The sequence below is a fragment of the Pinus tabuliformis genome, chromosome 3_1 (genome assembly GCF_031772625.1).
Source record: "Pinus tabuliformis cultivar Carrire ecotype Pingquan chromosome 3_1, CPIR1, whole genome shotgun sequence".
In the NCBI taxonomy this organism is placed as follows: Eukaryota; Viridiplantae; Streptophyta; class Pinopsida; order Pinales; family Pinaceae; genus Pinus; species Pinus tabuliformis.
The window spans coordinates 483917133-483923152 of record NC_142301.1 but is presented as its reverse complement, the minus strand read 5'-3'; positions in this window follow the sequence as shown (position 1 = coordinate 483923152).

The window sequence follows — 6020 nt, the reverse complement described above, 5'->3', positions numbered from 1 at the left end:
TTTTATCAAGAAATTTACCTTTTTGTTGTAAATGAAGAAGTACAGATGATGTTTTTTTACTTCTTACATAGCGATATCTCAGAATGGTGGCAATGCGTTTTAAAAGATCTGCGCAACTATTTAGTCCAGATTTAGATAAGCTCTCATAGTTATCCAACTTGAACATTGAATTCTTTATCGTATTTGTTGAATCAGTACTTGAAGCTTCAATCAAATCTGGTCTAAAATTTGTATACTCCACTTGACATGAAATTTTTTACCTCATTTTCTTTAATCATTTCCACTTGAAAGTCAATGTCATTTTCATTGCAAGCATAGCAATTAATTATTATTCCTAATATCTCTGGTTCTTTTCCATCTATTGATCCAAATAGATACATATCAGGAAACATATTCAGGGGAGCTTCTATTTAAATGTACCAGTCTTGCACAAACTCATATTTATTAGATGTATTGTATTTTTTAATCATTTCAAAAGTAGAAGTGGAAGGTGTTATTGATACTGCCATTTGAGTTGAATAACTTTTCTTTTTCTTAAGTGATAGTTGTAACATTTCATTTGCTTTAGGGCCGACCAATTCTGCAAATAACAACAAAAAAATATTTGCATGAATCAAAATGAAAATATAATTTCAAATATTGTCACATAATGTTATTTTAAATATTGAAAAATCACATAATCTAACCATTTCTAAGAGAGTGTACATAAAATATAAAACCACATACCAGTTGAAGGAGGCATCGTTTGTATATCACTTATTTTTTGTTTCTTCGTCACTACTTTACTTCGAATTTCAGGCACACCAGATTCCACAGTTTCTAAAAAAAAATTATGGAATACATAAAATACCAAAAATATTATTAAACAACCTTATAATACACGATTTCCATTTACATGCACAATAATAAATGAGTACATATTTTAATGCAAGTTTACTATATGACACCAAAAGTTATCACCTGGGTAAAATTGCTAGGAAAAGAAACCACCTAATCCAACCATTTCTAAAAAAGTACAAAAAATATAAAACCACCATACCAGTTGAAGGAGGCATCGTTTGTCTATCACTTGTTTTTCTTTTTCTCTTCACTACTTTACTTCGAATTTCATGCACACTAGTTTCCACAGTTTCTAGAAGAAAAAAATATGGAAGACATGAAATACCAAATATTATTAAACAACCTTATAATACACGATTTCCATTTACACGCACAATAATAAATAAGTACATATGTTATGCAAGTTTACTATATGATGCCAATAGTTATCACCTAGCTAAAATTGCTCGGGAAAAAAAAAAATTACCCATGTTGGTATGGGTTGTCCTCATTAAAACACCACTCCTAAGGCTATTTCCATGGTTTTTATTAATCAACAACCAGTTATTAACATAATGTCTAACAATTGTAACAAAGTATAAACTAATTTAAAATTTTCATACCATTTAAAGAATTTGGTGTCGTGTTTCTTGAACTTCCTTTTTCCTTGGATGCTTCCTTTGAATTCTCACTAGCTTCATAGTCCATGGTTTCTGAAAATAAAGTAAAATATTATTATCACAGTCTCGATTTATTGAAGAAAATACGAATTTATAAATACTATAACTACTCGCATCATTATATGTGTAACAAAATGAACAAGAGCAATAACAAGTGTAGAACTCACAATAATAGCTAATCAAATGTAGAACATGTGTTAGATTTCCTCTTAGTGCAAACTCAAGCTCCTAGAAACATTGTAGAATGAGAAATCTAGCAAGTGCTAGATTTATGTCTACCATAAATACAAGTATGTTTCTAACAACAACATTGTAGAGTATAAGAATTCTAGATTGTGTTAAATTTTCTTCCAACACAAACACAAGCACATTTTAATTTGAAAGAAATCTAACACATGTTATATTTCCTTCAAGCATAAACACAAGAACATAACAACATTGTAGGACTAAATAAGTCTAATGTGTGCTAGATTAACAACATTGCAATGTAAAATAAAATGTAACATGTGTTAGATTTCCTTTTAGCGCAAACTCAAGCACATAGAAACATTGTAGAGTGAGAAATCTAGTAAGTGCTAGATTTATGTCTACCACAAATACAAGTACATTGCCAACAACAACATTGTAGAGTATAAAAAATCTAGCTTGTGTTAAATTTTCTTCCAAGACAAACACAAGCACATTTAAATTTGAAAGAAATCTAACACATGTTATATTTCCTTCTAGCACAAACACAAGAACTTAACAACATTGTAGGACTAAATAAGTCTAATGTGTGCTAGATTAACAACATTGCAATGTAAAAGAAAATCTAACATGTGCTAGATTTCCTTTTAGCACAAAATCAATCACATAGAAACATTGTAGAGTGAGAAATCTATCAAGTGCTAGATTTATGTCTACCACAAATATAACCACATTGCCAACAACAACATTGTAGAGTATAAGAATTCTAGGTTGTGTTAAATTCTCTTCCAACACAAAGACAAGCATATTTGAATTTGAAAGAAATCTAACACATGTTATATTTCCTTCGAGCACAAACACAAGAACATAACAACATTGTAGGACTAAATAAGTCTAATGTGTGCTAGATTAACAACATTGCAATGTAAAATAAAATCTAACATGTGTTAGATTTCCTTTTAGCGCAAACATGAGCACATAGAAACATTGAAGAGTGAGAAATCTAGCAAGTGCTAGATTTATGTCTACCACAAATACAAGCATGTTGCCAACAACAACATTGTAGAGTATAAGAAATCTAGCTTGTGTTAAATTTTCTTCCAACACAAACACAAGCACATTTAAATTTGAAAGAAATCTAACACATGTTATATTTCCTTCTAGCACAAACACAAGAACATAACAACATTTTAGGACTAAATAAGTCTAATGTGTGCTAGATTAACAACATTGCAATGGTAAAGAAAATCTAACATGTGTTAGATTTCCTTTTAGCGCAAACTCAAGCACATAGAAACATTGTAGATTGAGAAATCTAGCAAGTGCTAGATTTATGTCTACCACAAATACAAACACATTGCCAACACCAACACAAGCACATTTAAATTGAAAAGAAATCTAACACATGCTATATTTCCTTCTAGCACAAACACAAGAACATAACAACATTGTAGGACTAAATAAGTCTAATGTGTGCTAGATTAACAACATTGCAATGTAAAAGAAAATCTAACATGTGTTAGATTTACTTTTAGCACAAATTCAAGCACATAGAAACATTGTAGAGTGACAAATCTAGCAAGTGCTAAATTTATCTCTACCACAAATACAAGCACGTTGCCAACAACAACATTGTAGAGTATAAGAAATGTGGCTTGTGTTAAATTTTATTCAACACAAACACAAGCAAATTTAAATTTGAAACAAATCTAACACATGTTATATTTCGAGCACAAACCCAAGAACATAACAACATTGTAGTACTGAATAAGTCTAATGTGTGCTAGATTAACAACGTTGCAATGTAAAAGAAAATCTAACATGTGTTAGATTTCCTTTTAGCACAAACTCAAGGACATAGAAACATTGTAGATTGAGAAATATAGCAAGTGCTAGATTTATGTCTACCACAAATACAAGCACGTTTCCAACAACAACATTGTAGAGTATAAGAAATCTGGCTTGTGTTAAATTTTCTTCCAACACAAACACAAGCACATTTAAATTTGAAAGAAATCTAACACATGTCATATTTCCTTCTAGCACAAACACAAGAACATAACAACATTTTAGGACTAAATAGTTCTAATTTGTGCTAGATTAACAACATTGCAATGTAAAAGAAAATCTAACATGTGTTACATTTCCTTCTGGCACAAACTCAAGCACATAGAAACATTGTAGATTGAGAAATCTAGCAAGTGCTAGATTTATGTCTACCACAAATACAAGCACGTTGCCAACAACAACATTGTAGAGTATAAGAAATCTAGCTTGTGTTAATTTTTCTTCCAACACAAACACAAGCACATTTAAATTTGAAATAAATCTAACACATGCTATATTTCCTTCTAGCCCAAACACAAATACATAACAACATTGTAGGACTAAATAAGTCTAGCGTGTGCTAGATTAACAATATTGCAATGTAAAAGAAAATCTAACATGTGTTAGATTTCCTTTTAAAGCAAACTCAAGCACATAGAAACATTGTAGAGTGAGAAATCTAGCAAGTGCTAGATTTATGTCTACCACAAATACAAGCACGTTGCCAACAACAACATTGTAGAGTATAAGAAATCTAGCTTGTGTTAAATTTGTTTCCAACACAAACACAAGCACATTTAAATTTGAAAGAAATCTAACACGTGCTATATTTCCTTCTATCACAAACACAAGTACATAACAACATTGTCGGACTAAATAAGTCTAATGTGTGCTAGATTAACAACATTGCAATGTAAAAGAGAATCTAACATGTGTTAGATTTCATTTTAGCGCAAACTCAAGCACATAGAAACATTGTAGAATGAGAAATCTAGCAAGTGTTAGATTTATGTCTACCACAAATACAAGCAAGTTGCCAACAACAACATTGTAGAGTATAAGAATTATAAACTGTATTAAATTTTCTTCCAACACAAATAAGCACATTTTAATTTGAAAGAAATCTAACACATGTTATATTACCTTCAAGCAAAAACACAAGAACATAACAACATTGTAGGACTAAATAAGTCTAATGTGTGCTAAATTAACAACATTGCAATGTAAAATAAAATCTAACATGTGTTAGATTTCTTTTTAGCGCAAACTTGAGCACATAGAAACATTGTAAATTGAGAAATCTAGCAAGTGCTAGATTTATGTCTACCACAAGTACAAGCACGTTGCCAACAACAACATTGTAGAGTATAAGAAATCTAGCTTGTGTTAAATTTTCTTCCAACACAAACACAAGCACATCTAAATTTGAAAGAAATCTAACACATGCTATATTTCCTTCTAGCACAAACACAAGAACATAACAAAATTTTAGGACTAAATAAGTCTAATGTGTGCTAGATTAACAACATTGCAATGTAAAAGAAAACCTAACATGTGTTAGATTTCCTTTTAGCGCAAACTCAAGCACATAGAAACATTGTAGAGTGAGAAATCTAGCAAGTTGTGATGGATTTCTCACACAAAACAATCTCATACTCATCTCCATATCCCTCCACTTACTCCTCCCCATCAAGGAGATGCATATACATGTTTATAAAGCACATCAAGTAAATTGTCTCTCTCACTCGTGTGAAATCCCAGGTCTTTGTAAGATTTCCCAAACTCTGCAAATAGAACAAACTCTAACATTATCATCAAGAAATTAAATCCCCCTCTATGCTCACTAAATCTAGAGTTAAGATGGATCTAAACGAAAAGCATGCACCTTAGAAATTTGATCCCTTTGTAGGCTCAAAATAGTTCAGAAGATTTTAATTTGAGGGCTTAGATGATTCTTATCAATAATTTAGATAAAGAGTCTTACTTTTTAGTTAACAATTTTTTTTCCCAGAAATTTGAATCATGGTTAGACAAAAATTGTAGTATAAGAAATTTAATTCACATTCAAGACTTTCTTAACTCCATGTAAACATAAGCAAATTCTCAATCATGATTCTAATTCTCATTCAAGAGATTATTTAACTCTAAGCAAATATAGTAAAAATTACATAGCTACCCCAAATTTCATTTGGTGACTATGTTGTCTGTCTTATTTTTTCACCCATTAAAAAAAATAATAATAAAAAATAAAAAATAAATAAATAAATAAATAAATAAATATATATATATATATATATATATATATATATATATATATATATATATATATATATATATATATATATATATATATATATATATATATATATAATAAAATAAACTCTTATATCTTAATAAAACATGCTTGTGGGGGCAATTCAATTAGCAGTGGTCATGTTATGAAGTATTATGTAAACTATGAGATTCAAGATTCAAAACCCCTCTGGGTCAAACCATAGACCATAAAAA